The 15,474-nt window shown below is 38.5% G+C and overlaps 1 protein-coding gene across 1 annotated transcript in view; it reads right to left on the bottom strand.

Annotated features, from left to right (window-relative positions):
- Positions 1-15,474, bottom strand: part of LOC134671433 (SLIT-ROBO Rho GTPase-activating protein 3-like) — a 105,362-nt gene that overhangs the window by 29,661 nt on the left and 60,227 nt on the right. The window lies entirely within an intron of this gene.

The following is a 15,474-nucleotide window of genomic DNA, read 5'->3' as shown; positions in this document are numbered from 1 at the left end:
CAATTGTTCGTAATTTGACAGAGAAGACGAATAAATAAAGGTGACGTTCGAATGTCAACTCCAGCTGCATTACTGTTGCGCAGTGTTGGCCGAAAGTTAATCCAAATTGAAAATGCTGGCCATTAACTATTATAAATTGAATCGTAAACTGTAATCGTACGTTACGGTTTAAGGTTCAATTTATAATGGTTAATGACCAACATTTTCAATTCGCATTAACTTTCGGCCAACACTGCTGTTGCGGCGCCGTTGTTGCCGCCGCTAACAGTAATGCAGCTGTGGTTGATAGTGGAACGTCACTTTAAAGATTACATTCGGATCGCGACCTTTGCGTTACTGTTATATTAATCTTCTTGATAAATTGACTAATCGCAAAAGTGATGCGGAAACGAATGTATAATAGCAATAATTGACAGTGACAACTCCTGCGTCAACCCCGCAGCAGTAACGTTTCAACAGTTAATACTGCTGCAGTTGCCATCAGAATGTAAAAGAACAGTGACAGTCACTGCACTGTCTGTCTGACAGTCACTGACTGTGTATCTACGAACATGTACAGACAATAAAAACAGAGAACCATGTCACCTTTATACTGATTTGAGCCCTCAACTCCTGAATCGACTGGAATAACCAAAATGTCAACGTGCAATAAACCAATGGAATTTAAACCTTAATAACGTTGAAATAAAATTGGATTTACAATGTGTTATTCCAGCAAGATTATTGTGGTCTCGCGGAGATGTTAATTTTACAATTGTGCTGTTATTAATAGAATAATTTGAATTGTTATTTGCGTTAAGTGGGGTCTAGACATGCAAATCTAAACCATAACACAATGGAATAAAGGCTAAATTGAAAAGTTCTCTTTTTGGGTTTTTGTAACTTTTCTCGCTTTATCTGGTAAAAACAGCAATTTTGTCTGAGCCATAAAAGAAAAAATCAATTGCCTAACATGCATATTGCATACCTAATTATTTACTAAAAAAGCAACCGATTTGCAAGACCGAACTGATCCCATAACACATAAGTGCTCCGTGAACAAGGTTTTGTACGGAGCATTAAAAATAAACTAACATAAGAACAATAGCTTTGGATTCAGACTCAATTAATAAAATAAAATAATAAATCATTAAAAAGTAAGCCAAACGTAAACCCCAAATCAATCCAATTATTTTTTCCTTTTAAGTCATACACATCATACAGCACATAATACAGAAACATCACAACTCAAATCTACTGCTAGTTTAATTCTAGACTCAACGCTACTTAAGTTTAAGGTTCAATTTAGAATGTGTTAGAACTTAGTGTTAATCCCTAACGGTTTTGTAGTTGTTATTTTTGTTTCCAGCCAGAATGAAGAGTCCTCAGATGGAGGGGAGCACTGCACGCGATAATAGGCCATAAGTCCTATGGATATCCTATTGAAATTGGTCTATTTATGCTTGAGGTGGATAAATGGGGTCCGTAGTGCTACCACCGACCGTAATCCACACATAAATATTAATAGATGGGCGAGTGCGTTTGTGTGTATGTTTATTGGTAAAATATGACCTTTACCATTGGGATTAATAGTGTAAAAGAACTTTATTGAAAAATTCAATAATTGTCTAAGCGCAACTTGCACCATTCCACTAACCCAGGGTTAACCGGTTAAACCTGGAGTTACCATGGTTACCAGTACAATTTGACACTGAGTTAACGGTTTAACCGCTAAACCTCGGGTTAGTGGGATGGTGCAAGTAGCCCTAAGAAGTTCTTATCCCTGTTACTCGGATATTGCAAGAGCGATAGAGATGGACTTAGATTTCATTAGAGTTTACGGAGTTTGTAACCGTAAAAATTCGATTTTGCCCACTATTTTAAGTGTTTTGCTTCTGGTCCCTCGCTACGCTCAAGAATCTAAGTCTAAATCACTCGTTCTACCTCGAGACTCAAAATTAGAACTGTAGCAAAAACATGATTTTTGCTCTTTTGTTGCACGTCGCAGAAACTACTATTATTCGTGAAATTATAGGAATTGACATCAGTTTTTTATATGACACGATAAAATTAAGGCATCTAGTTATTGGGTTTATTGCAGTTCTAAAACGCCAATAAAACCGTGCCGGGGCAGTATTTTTTTACCACACCCGAAAACCTCATCAGTATGTTAACCGCCTAAATTTTCAATTAATTTTTTACCTATTTTATTCGGCCTGTCCCATATATGTTACCAATTGCTAACGACCAATACTAAAAAGGGACAGGTTACTTTAGATTCAATTATAATTTTCCAAACGAGTGCATACGCGGGCAGGGAGTTCGTTATAATCTCATTATCTTCTGACAATAAATCAGACTCGTTTATAATGCTTCCGGAGTTTTCGGCTTAATTTTGATTTATAGAACGACTTTAGTCTTTTAAAAGACATGAAAGTAAGACATTCATATATTTAGCTATTGGACCATACGAGTATATATTATATCTACTATCAAAGGAGTATTTTAAGTTGTCTGAAAGAGATCGCTTTTTGTCTACTACACTTTCATACATACGTAGAACCTAATTGGAAGCTTTAAAACTACCTACCCAGGTATTCTATGTGATACAGTTCCCTTTTCGACATTGTTACGTAATGTTCTAATTGCATAATTATCGCACTAGTGCGGTAAAGTAGCAAGTTTTCGGCATGCACTTACCTATTCATGACTGCAGTTCTCCATTTACGCATCATCTTAACTTTTTATAAGGCATAAGGGTATTAGAAATTTTGCAAACTTGAACCCTATCACTTTAAGACAAAGTTCAAAATCATGTGGGAAATATATTCCCTCTGCCTTATAAAAACTTAATGGAACCTATACATATTACCTAAACAGCCTATTCTCATTGTCGTTAATTCCATTTTATTGCGTGTTCTATTTATTAGTTCCATAATTTATATCGACGCGTACTCAAAGTCACTTTCCGATATAACTAATTCACAATAATAATCGTTAATTAAATTTGCTACTTCATTTTATTGTAACCATTAATTTACAAAGTTACGGCTACAGTAATGAAAGTTACGTAAATAATGTCAGCCTTCACATTTTCTCTGTAATTAACATAAATATAATAATAAACGATAATGTAGACACCTCTTAATTCACATGTATCCGTAAACTGGTCGACTAAATGACTTTAACGTGAGAACAGTGAGAAATCGTAGTTAACATTTATAAAAAAAACTTAGGTACCCTTCCTTTGGTACATACAATCAAAGAATTTAATTTCCGGCCCATTTCGCACCTTGTCACAGTGACAATAGTATTAGGTCTCTAGTGAATTTCATATACTGTACGAAATGGGCCGGAAATCAAATTTTTTGACTGTAGTAGGTAACCTTGTATTTTATTTATTTATCAAATAGTTTTCATTTATGACTTGATATAAAAAGAATACCCAGCTTAGTGCGTATGACTTATTGACAGAATAAAAAAGCTTATTACTCACTAGCTCACTAGGGAACAATCGGCTATTACTCCCGCGGAGAATACCAAGATTACCAAGCTTTATAAGAATAAAGTGTGTTGAAAATCACTATCGTGAAAAATTCACCTAATGGCCTCACAATTTTCGAAAAGAAGTAAATTATATCCCTCACAACACAACGATTGTTGATAAACGAAACAAATTCATACAAATAAAACAGCATTTAAGCCCTTTATCTACCAAGAGTAATTTTCTAAAGATCCCATAATAGTTCCAGCAATAAAAGCAGATTTTTAAAGCCACGTCACGCCTCCCCCATCCATAGATTCAGCAAAGCTTTTAATCTAATTGTTTTAAAACCGGGGACCATGGAAATTCGTGTACGGCTTTACTTTTTTTTTTTCAATGGGCTTAGATGGTATCTGGATTTGTATAAAAGCTTGCGCAGTGTTTGATATACTTTATATTTTAATTAGAGTATGTTCAAAACTATTGTTGATTACCATATTTTCTGTGAAAAATCTATGTAGTCGATTGTAGTTTGTGTAATCATTTGTATTGCTTTACAGAAATTTATTTGATAAGGTATGTATGTAACTATGTTGTATTCTTGAAAGTCAATTATTTGTTTACAAAACAAACTAACACAAACAGCACAAAATATAAGTACATAGGTGAGATACATCATATTACATATTTTCTTTTGATGAAGGTATGTGCACACATCCCCCAATGAAATGAAATGTGCCATTTTACACTATGTTCATGAGAAAAAGAAAAATCATGCAGTCGGATTTTTTTCTGCTGATTGGAAGAAAAGAGGAGGAAACGACACACTTATCAGTAAACTAACACCGTAGTCTGTGGACGTTTGCAACTGTAAAAGTATGAGGATTCCCTATAGTTTGAAAGCTCAGGTCCCAATAATACAGGTACCTACGTAGTAGCAGTAAACATTCAGTTTCAATCTACTAAAATGTTTACTGGGAGGGTAAAGGGTCTCCAAAATGTATATTGGTTGGGGAAGGAAATGCGTTCACCACATTCACTTTTCACATCATATCCATTTTGGGTGCCAATTCCTGGTCCACACCTCCTCGTGGTCCCTCCGGTAACTGGAATGAGTAGTAAACATAACTTTTGTTGGTATACTACTCATTTCAGGCAAACGTGGCAGGAAGCAAAACTCGCCAAGACGCATTGGCCAGCGTGGCGTTTTAAGGCTATTACCTCTTCGTAAAATGAAAAGTACGCATAGGACCCGGCCCTCAGTCCCCAGCGGCCCCACTATCCCAGGCTCCGGCAGCAGTCCTGGTAACGGTGGGGCAGAGGGTGCTAAGAATCTCTGGAAGAGATCCGGCTGCCACTCGAATTCTAACACGACGACCCTGACCCTGGCGTGTTACAACGCCAGGACGATGCGAACGGACGACCGATTGCTTCAAGTGCAGTTGGCACTGGACAATATCAAGTGGGACGTAGTAGGATTGTCGGAGGTGAAAAGAAAGGGTGAGAACCTCATTAAGCTCAGTTCTGGAGATCTCTTCTACTACCGAGGTCCCGAGGATCGTTGCTATGGGGGCGTTGGATTTCTTCTGCATAAAAACATCGCTTCAGCAGTGAAAAACATAAAGAGTATCTCTACTCGAGTTTGTTTCGTAGTACTACAACTCAACAAACGTTACTCCATCAAGATTATCCAAGTATACGCCCCCACCTCAAGTCATCCAGATGAGGAAGTAGAAAACTTTTATGACGATATAGAAAAAGCTATTGAGGATTGTCCGTGCCAATATTTCACTATAATAGGTGATTTTAATGCCAAGATTGGTCAACAACTAGATAGTGAAAAATCTGTTGGAATGTTTGGTGTTGGGCTCCGTAACAACCGTGGACAAACCCTAGTCAACTTTCTTGAGCGAAGACACATTTACGCAATGAACACTTTTTTCCAAAAGCGTGCTTCAAGGAAGTGGACGTGGGCGAGTCCCGACGGCAAAACTAAGAACGAAGTTGACTACATCTTAAGTTCTCGCAAGGATGTAGTCACCGATGTAACCGTTCTGAAAAACTTCAGAGCCGGGAGTGACCACAGGTTGGTTAGGGCAACGTTGAGGTTTAACCTGAAGAGAGAGCGAGCAAAGATGATTATCACTCCTCCAAGATATTACAAGAAGGATATCGCTTTTCTTCAGGAATCTTTTCGGTTAGACCTCCAAAACCAATTTGAGGGACTGGAAGAACAGAACCTTGACGTTGACCATGTTAATAGTTTATTAAGTAAGTCATTACTCGAAACAGCAAGCAAACACCTTGGCAAACAAAAGAAAAAGGAGAGAAAGCTATCACCCGAGACGCTAGCCTTGTTGGAAGAGAGAAGGCGAATGAGGCATGATACGGTAGTAGATCAAAAACAAATAGAACGAATGAGTAAAATAATTAGCAAAAGTATTAGGAAAGATTTAAGAAAATATAAAACTAAAATCATACTCGACACGATAGAAGATTGCAGAGGGCCAAAGGTGTTTAGAAGAAAATTAAGAACAGGAGTGAATCAAATAGTAAAATTGAAAGACAACGATAACAATTTGGTAACGGACCGTGACCAAATTGTTAAAATTGTTGAGGAGTTTTATGGCACACTTTATGCATCACAATCAGACGCACCACATATATCTACATTTGACTCTAGAGCTCCCCCATCCTCCCGCAATGATAACGAAAACATACCACCAATAATAGCCAGTGAAATCAAAAAAGCATTGTATCAGATGAAAACGGATAAATCTCCTGGAGAAGATGGCATTACATCCGATCTTCTTCGCGCAGGTGGTGACCCTGTTATCAGTATCCTAGTAAAACTGTTTAATCAGGTTTTACGAGGTGCTCGCACCCCAGAATCCTGGAAAACCGCCATAGTCACCATCTTACATAAAAAAGGAGACATTTCAAAATTAAGTAATTATCGCCCCATAAGCCTCCTTTCCCACACGTACAAACTATTTGCAAAAGTGCTGTGCAATCGTCTAACTCGTATTCTCGACGAATGCCAACCTCCCGAGCAGGCTGGTTTCCGGAGTGGATTTTCTACTACCGACCATATCCATGCAGTCAAGCAGCTGATGGAGAAAAGTTCTGAATACAACCGGCCCCTGTGCATGGCCTTCGTAGATTACGAAAAGGCCTTCGACAGTGTCGAACATTGGGCCGTGTTTGACTCTCTCCATCGCTGCTCGGTTGACACTCGCTATGTGGATGTGCTCCGGGAGCTATATAGCTCGGCAACAATGCAAGTTCGGCTTCACAAACTCAGTAACCCAATATCCATCCAAAGGGGAGTGCGTCAAGGGGATACCATTTCACCCAAGCTTTTTACGGCGGTACTGGAAGACGTCATAAAAACGCTTGCATGGGACAAAACTGGTATCAATATCCATGGTGTCTTCTTGTCGCACCTGAGATTTGCCGACGACATTGTTTTGTTTGCCGAGACCCTGGAAGATCTCCAAAGCATGATTGAAAGCCTATACCATGCTTCTTTGAAAATAGGTCTTAAGATGAATATGTCCAAGACTAAGGTTATGACGAACATCTCTAGTAAATCGATTCCAACCATTATGGTTGGGAACGAAAGACTGGAGGTGGTCGAGCAATACTTGTATCTTGGACATATTCTATCATTTGACAAAACACACCAGCAGAAGGAGATCTCCAGGAGAATCCAGCTCGGTTGGGCGGCATTCAATAAATTAGCGGACATCCTGAAACCTGCTAACATTCCACAATGCCTGAAGACTCGCCTCTTTAACCAATGTGTCCTGCCCACCATGACCTATGGTGCCGAGACATGGACGCTCACTAAGGGGGCTGTGCATAAAATCCGCGTAGCACAGAGAGCCATGGAGCGCGCCATGCTCGGTATCAAGCTTCAAGATCGAGTAAGGAATGTCGAGATCCGTCGCCGCACTAAGGTGCATGACGTGGGTTTCGTCATTACCAAACTAAAATGGAATTGGGCAGGACATGTTGCTAGGCAGAGTGATGGCAGGTGGACTAAAATGTTAACAGAATGGTGGCCGCTTTCAAATGAAAGAAGCGCCTGGCGTCCGTTGGCTCGTTGGGTGGACGACATCCGGAAAATTGCGGGTCACTGCTGGATGAGATTAGCTCAGGACCGGGACAAGTGGCGTACTAGAAGAGAGGCCTATGCTCAGCAGTGGGCGATAAAGGGCTGATATGATGATGATGATGATGAAAATGTTTACACACAGTCCCCCCATACAGTATTAATATGAACATTGACTGCCTCCCACAGATTGTGCATTAAAAAGCGCTTACGTAGACTCGTATTACCTCACATGGTGCTCTTTAAGCCTTTTTAAGGCAGAGGGAATATATTTCCCACATGATTTAAAACTTTGTTTCAAAGTGATAGGGTTCAAGTATGCATAATTTCTATGCGTTATAAAGGGTTAAAATAGTTCAACTCCACCAGGCATACGGATTGTAACTCCATCTTATACTAAAGTAAGCTTCTATTTATACCTAGAACTCAATTTTGGTAATTTGAGGCAACCTACAACCCGAAGTGACATGTTGTGGACGTCGTGGTACAGTGTTGCAGAAGCAGCCAACAGGTGGCGTCAATGGCAATTTCCTTCATATTCTGAGATTATGTAGCAGAAATGAGCGGCTGCGGTTTCATACACGTACCTAGTCGTAAGAGAGCTTATAAAAGCGACAATGTACGATGATCGTGAGTCGTGTTAAACGCTCTATCTACTCAGTTGATCTATGACCATGAACGATGATCCCAGGTGCTCCCCCATCAACAAAGCGACCCACATGACAGACAGATGAATTCCCTTTCGACCCTTTTCACTCCAGTATTCATCAGTCGCATTTTAATGGAACAGACACCTGAGATACAACCTTTTGTTGAGAGAATAAGACTTAAAAACAGTAGTTTGTTGATTGAATGATTACATACACAGCTATTATATAGAGCAATAATTATAAAAAAGTTATTGAATAAACGAATGACTGAATGTGATGTACTTAGTTAATACAAATTTTAGCTGATGATTATAAGTAGCCAGATATGCCATTTATATCACCATCAAAACAAGTTGGTAGTAATATGAACGCACACACAACACACGCACACAGGACAGGACACGAAAGACAGAGGAGAATGGAAGAGAAAAACATGTTGTGCCGACCCCACATGACGTGGGATAAGGGCAGGGGAAAGAGAGTAATATGAACGCAACATAAATAAGCTTTGGATACATATAAGCGCACCTACGTGTAGTCACTGAATGTCAACTGCTCTATCTAGTTAAATAATCCATGATATAAGAAATGATCCCAGATGCTCCGTCGACAAAGCGACCCACATGAGTGACAGACAGATGAATTCCCTTTCGACCCTTTTCACCCCAGTATTCATCAATCGCATTTTAATGGAACAGACACCTGAGATACAACCTTTAGTCGACAGAATAGGACACGTAAAACCGGGGTCTACCGCGAACATCGAAATTTCTTTATCTGCCTCTTTATCGCTCGAATAAGCAAGAGCGATAAGGCAACGAAAGTTCTATTTTCGATAGTCGCGATGGGTTCATTCAGATAACCTTTTCAGTCAGTATTCATCAGTATTTTAATAGGATAGACACGTGAAATACAAAATTTTATCGACATGTACAAAAAACGGTCGTAAGTCACAAGAATAGACCTCTCAAATTCAACCTTCTATAGAGAAAAGGATGCCAAATGGTGATCGAATTCTTTGCATTGACGGAGGGTGAAATTTAATAAGCGAGATATCTGCGTTTTCTGCATTATTGGAAGGGTATCTTTGCAAAAAGGACAATGATATCGGAAAATTTATTAATTAAGGTAAAATTTTGCGGGACTTAGGGCCCCCCTCCACATCTAGCGTCTTTCGAGCGTCGGCGTCTACAATTTTATGGCCGCTGCTCGACGCAACGTCGACGCAACTGCGCAGCGACGTCATTTTATAAAAATCAAAGTATAGTTATGGTATGTATAGTATACTTCCTATCGCCACAAATCCGATTAAACACACCATACGCCACCATACAACACGCATCCTTTCAAAACTGGCCGGTTATAAATTCATAATTGATAGCTGAAAGCCATTTTGCATTACAATGAACGACATGTGTTCTCTTTCAAACACAACAAAGCTGTAACTAACTTTTTTACTGACTTGTGATCTAGACTTTATGCCTAAAGGGATATAGTTGCTTTTAGAATGCGTTGGTTTTTAGAGTTACTGCGTTTTAAGTAGTTGATAGAAGCTTGACAAACTGCAGGTATTTGAACACCCGCATCCCGTATGCTTCGGTGCAATTAAATTATTGTCATGCTATGCTGTAATTAAGTAAGGATTTCAAGTGGAATGGTATAATCGCCTGTCCAGTACCTATATCATGGTCGCTATGCGTCACTTTCGCACTTACATATTTGTTAGAACGTGACAGAAATGGTGACAAATGATAAACAGCCGACCATTTTAGCCCTACTGTAGGGATATTATGATGGTTGTTCCTGTCTACGTGACAGCGTGATAAAACGAAATAAAAATACCATATACTTAATAGCTATAGATAATTCCGCCGGCGTCATAGATAATTTTGTGAAGCCTGACCTAGCCCAACTTTGTCGTCGCCAACATCCGTCGACAGACAAATAGAGCCACAGACAAAAGGAGCAGACAAATAGAGGGTTGGTTTTGTTACTTGAAGCTGGTATTTTGAATTATACAAAGTTACGTAATTAGTCATCTCCATACCATACTTAGACCTAAAGAAATCTGTAAAATATTCTAGATTTTCCTTTTCAACCATTGACGTATATCTCAGGACTGGCCTTACGGGTAGGGTTGCCAGATGGTCGGGATTTGGCGGGATTCTCCCGATTTTTAGCATGTGTTCCCGATTCCCGACAAAGTGTAAACTGTCCCGAAAAACAGCTTCACGTTATAAAACAACAATTTCAAGTTCCGAACTGTCGTCGAGCGAGCGAGCTGACGTAGTGCCAATAATGTAATCGTTGTTTTTAATACAATTACTTTAATTTGAATGTATTTTTTTTCCCGACTTAAGTCCCAAAATCCCGAAAAATTTATATTGTTTCCCGATAATAGCGCCTTTCGATCTGGCAACCCTACTTACGGGCAACAAGAATGGGGCCAGCGGTGTGACACCGCTGCAACGCGATTGGTTGATAAGTCCGCATCACGCGCACGATTGGTCGCAACTAGTTACGTTAGACTGCACGATTGGCTCGAATTCGTGAGTGACATCGCTGAACTAGTACCATTTTTAGTGCCCGTAAGGCCCGTCCTGGGATATACGTCAATTTTTTCAACAGTACTTTGCGGGGATCCGAAATTTTCTTACGGATAGCTCAAGCGATGACTGATGGCCTCTGGGGAGTTTTTCTACACAAGTTACCCTCACACAGGGTGGCGTCTAGTCAAACACAAACACGCTGTATACACATCTTTCCCCTAATTTATTAGGAACGAAAGAAAAAGCTTGTGATGAAATGCAGTGTGAAAAAATTTAATGGGTCCTGGAGGAAAGTACCGTAAAATCTTAAGTTTAAAGGAAACATTTGGAAGACCTTTTTACCTTTATATGGAAAATATAGTTTTCACCACACCAACTGGTAAAAGCTCTCTTGACTGTTCAAAAACTGATATCAAAGATGCATTTTATTCACATGTGAGGCAAAGTAATCAAAATGCAAATTTTGAGTTGTTTTCGTATGTTTGCTGGTAGAATTGACTTTGAAATTATGGTTTTGAATGATAATTATTTAATAACATTCATTTGGATTTGATCTTAAAGTTAATTTTTTCTTCGGGTTGGTGTGGTGAAAAATTGTGTTGTGTTTCACTCGGGGGCAAATTTTGTTTAACCCTCGCAACGCTCAAGATTCCATTTTTCGAACCACTCGAATCTTGAGCGTTGCGAGGATTTCAAAGCACGAGAGTTAAACAGAATTTGCCCCCGAGTGAAACACAAAATTTTTCACCACACCAACCCGAAGCAAATATTTTTTGTAAAATATCAAACAAAATCAAACCAAATTAAATTCAAATTAATGTTATTAAATATTTATCATCCAAAATCATCATTTAAGAGTCAATTCTACCAGCAAACACAAGAAAACAACTCAAAATTGGCATTTGATAACTTTGCCTCACATGTGAATAAAATGCAACTTTGCTATCCGTTTTTGAAGTGCAAAGTAAGCCTTTCCGAGGTGGTGTGGTGAAAATAACTATTTCTCAATACGAGTATCTATCTAACCAACAATGGATAGGCGCAAAAGCTAGCGAGGCAAGCTTCAATATTCTGCCATGCCTTTTGTCCGATGATATATGGCCTGCCTGGAATCTGGTTTTACAGCGTGACTATAATACGTGTTTATATTTATCCGACTATAATTGAATGGTCGTTAGTGGCTTTTCATGATTTCTCTATATGGATATGTTTGGTTTTTCTCTTGTTATGAATACCTATGTATTGTAGCTTAGGGTTTATTTATACGTAATGTTAAATGCATAAACATATTGTTATTAATACTGGTATGTTTTGCGAGATATACAGGGTGTCTCCTATCATGTGGCTTTAAATGTAGGGCTCGATTCTACTCGTTACACGGAGCTACTTGACTAAATGACCAACCCCGAAATCGCGAATATAATATTTGCATTATCATGCACATAGGCTGATCAGATGTCGATGTTTTCTATGGAAAAGCCAAAAATATCCCAAATTAAAATTATCTATATTAGCGAGTAGAATAGAGCCCCGCATTTAAAGACCCATAGTGGGAGACATACTGTATGTTTTCAAGTAATATAAAAAATAATATGTAATGCAAAGCTACATTTCTGTAATACTGCTTTTTAAACAGATTTTAACCGGTTCATTCATTCCTCATTCCTCAGCTGTATGGGAGGGTTTTTAGGGTTCCGTAGGCAACTAGAAACTCTTATATTAGCTAATATTTGCATCCAGTTTTCTTATCTCTTTAATAAACCTAAGATTATTAAAGCATTTAGCTCCTCTTACCTAGTTACCTAGTTTCAGATTTATCGCCGTTACATCATTTGAATTGAACACACTAATCACTGTACATTTATTTACTTGTTATATTTTAATTATAAAAAAAAAAACGCAAAATGTAACATTAGCAATAAGGTTTTCTCTTATTCTTATTCTTAAAAAAAAAAAAAAAACGCAAAATGTAACATTAGCAATAAGGTTTTCTCTTATTCTATTTTAATTATAAATCATAGCGCAATCATTATATCATTTATACAATTGCGTGCCAGTAAACATTCTACTTTCTCCAATCAAAATCAAACCGATATAATTAGTTGTTTACAAAACTATGACGTCATTCCTTTGTTTCCTTCTGACCAATCATCAAAAAGTTATCTCGAACGTCTAATGTGATCCGCTTTATCTCAAGTTATAGGTCTGACATGTGTTATCAGAGGGTCTACCGCGAACCACGTTCGACGTGTTGCCTCTCTGTCGCATTTGTAAATTCGTAAGTAAGTGTAACAGGGAAGGAACACTTCGAACGTGGCACGCGGTAGGCCCTCAGTTCACTAGGGTGTGAATAACTATTTTTAACAGATTTCTACACTATCGTAATTTGACCCTTGTAACTATGATTATTGGTTATCAGAGCAACAGATAAAGGATAATTTTTCAATGTTCAGTCATCCTCTACCAAGTGGTGATATTGAAAAACTTTTACTATGCGAGCAACCTAGAAATTGCAAAAAATTTACATACATACATACATATCCTCCTAAAGCCCCGCCATACAAATGAAAAATGCAAAATTTGCCACTGAAATTTGAACCTACAATGTTGCAAATAGAGTTGACTTTGCGTTTTCAAAATTTGATCGAAACAAAGCAAAAGCAACTCTGCTCCAATTGAATATGATTTAAATTTAATTGAACTGAATAAGTACTATAGGTAGGACCTTGGGCCTTAGGAGGATATATATAATCACGCCTATTTCCCGGAGGGGTGAGCAGAGACCACGAATTTCCAAAAAAAGTGTATTTTTAATGTATTTCGTCTTACGTTTGTACACAGTTAAACAAAAAATCATATCTTATCTTATCTGATGAGATGTCCATGTAAGACAGTAATTCTTGACCGATGTTCCATGGACCACTGGCGGAACCCTAGTAGAACAATCTCAAGTGGTCCTCAAAATCAATGGAACTCTTTAATGATTTAATTCATCGTAACAGCCAGCAATATGACCAAATATATAGTAACACCTTTGTCGTTATAGAAATAAGGATGTGTTCTGAGAATATTTGGCCTCTTTGGCCGTCACTGTGTACTTTTATTTGATTTTGACTGTAATATGATGTTTTATCTCAGAGGATTGTACAAAACTGATATAGTTACTATTTTAAAGCGATATGTTGTAAGCTCGTTTTGCGTCACCGTATTTTAGGGCCACCCTGTAGTGAAGCTGGAAAACCAGATTCCGAACAGGCCATAATATATACAGCCTCAGAAAAAAAGCCACGGGAACGGAATATGCAATATTTACGGCCTAGAGGCGACAATGAACGCATTCTGCAACTTCGGATGCTATTGCAAGGAATGTTTGCTTTGTTGGTAAACTAAACAGAAAATTTAATGTTTCTTCATACCTGATACTTTGTATCAGGTGTTTAAATAAAATTAAACAAAATCTACCATCAAAAGCCATGGCTTCTTAAGCCAGTTGAGGGTAGATGAAAACCTTACATGGTCAAATAATGTAGGTTAAAGTCAGGCCATTCAGTGACTGATCCAGGCGGTTTTGTATTAGGTTGGTTAACCAATAAATGTTATAACTACCCGAAAATGTACAAATTGTTTGTTTACTTTTATTTAAATACCTAAAGATACAGACGCGTTCCGTGCGTTTTGTTGAAAGGTAGAAATGATCCTTCGGCTTTTTGATCCCGGACAGGAATCATAGCATTTAAGTATTTATATTTGGTCTTGAGTTAAGTTTTATGTGGTTTGTTTATCTGTATTGCATAATATTTTCGCCAACATAACATTTGCATCTTCTTTATATAATTTTACTTAACGTGGAATCCCTCTATAATCATAACGGGGACCTCACTATCCGCTAATATGATTGATGTCAAGTCGTACTCTCCCAAGCAAGATGTAATGACTTCTTCGTTTACCAACAAAAAACTCGAGGAACAATGTTTGTTTTTGTGCTCCCGTGATAACGGTATGTCTGTCCCTCTCTTTTAACAGCTGAGTGAAGGCGAACGATAATGAGAATCGGTATCGAAAATCGACCGCTTACGAGAACCGTTAGGCAATTTTGAAACGATAAAAAAACGGTACACATCTGCCGGTACACGTGTGGATTACAATATAAACATGTGCAAAATGGAATGGACAAAGTCATCTTGAACATGTCTTTTGTTGTAAACGAAACACACATGCTTTATCATTTAAAATTCGATCTAGCAGGTGCCACCATCTCTTTGTTGGTAACATAGTGCGCTTGCAACACTTTTTTAATTCGCAATCACTAAACGGCACTGATACTACGCGTTCTGCCAACGTTCCCACAAAACAAAGCTCTTCGCAGCTTTCCCAGGCATCTTCTCATCCAAATAAAAAAAAAGTACATACGTAAAACAGTTATAATTAGTTATTGGCATTTACACAACGTTTTTGCTACTAATAGATCATAACGACGCGATCGTTGCAGAGTGAACAGGTTTTGCGTGCACTATATCGATCAAAACGTTCGAGATTTAAAATTTGTTTTTTTTTTCGTACCAGGGAAGGCATTGGCGTCGTCCGGAGGTCCCCATTCATGGCGAGGCTGCACTATGCAATGAAACATCGCGGTACCGGCGCTCGGCAGCGCACGGCGCGGACTGCCGCGCAGCCTCCGGGGCTCCGGGACCTCAC

The sequence above is a fragment of the Cydia fagiglandana genome, chromosome 15 (genome assembly GCF_963556715.1).
Source record: "Cydia fagiglandana chromosome 15, ilCydFagi1.1, whole genome shotgun sequence".
Lineage (NCBI taxonomy): Eukaryota > Metazoa > Arthropoda > Insecta > Lepidoptera > Tortricidae > Cydia > Cydia fagiglandana.
The sequence above is the reverse complement of the archived record's forward strand: the minus strand, read 5'-3'. Positions and strand labels throughout refer to the sequence as shown.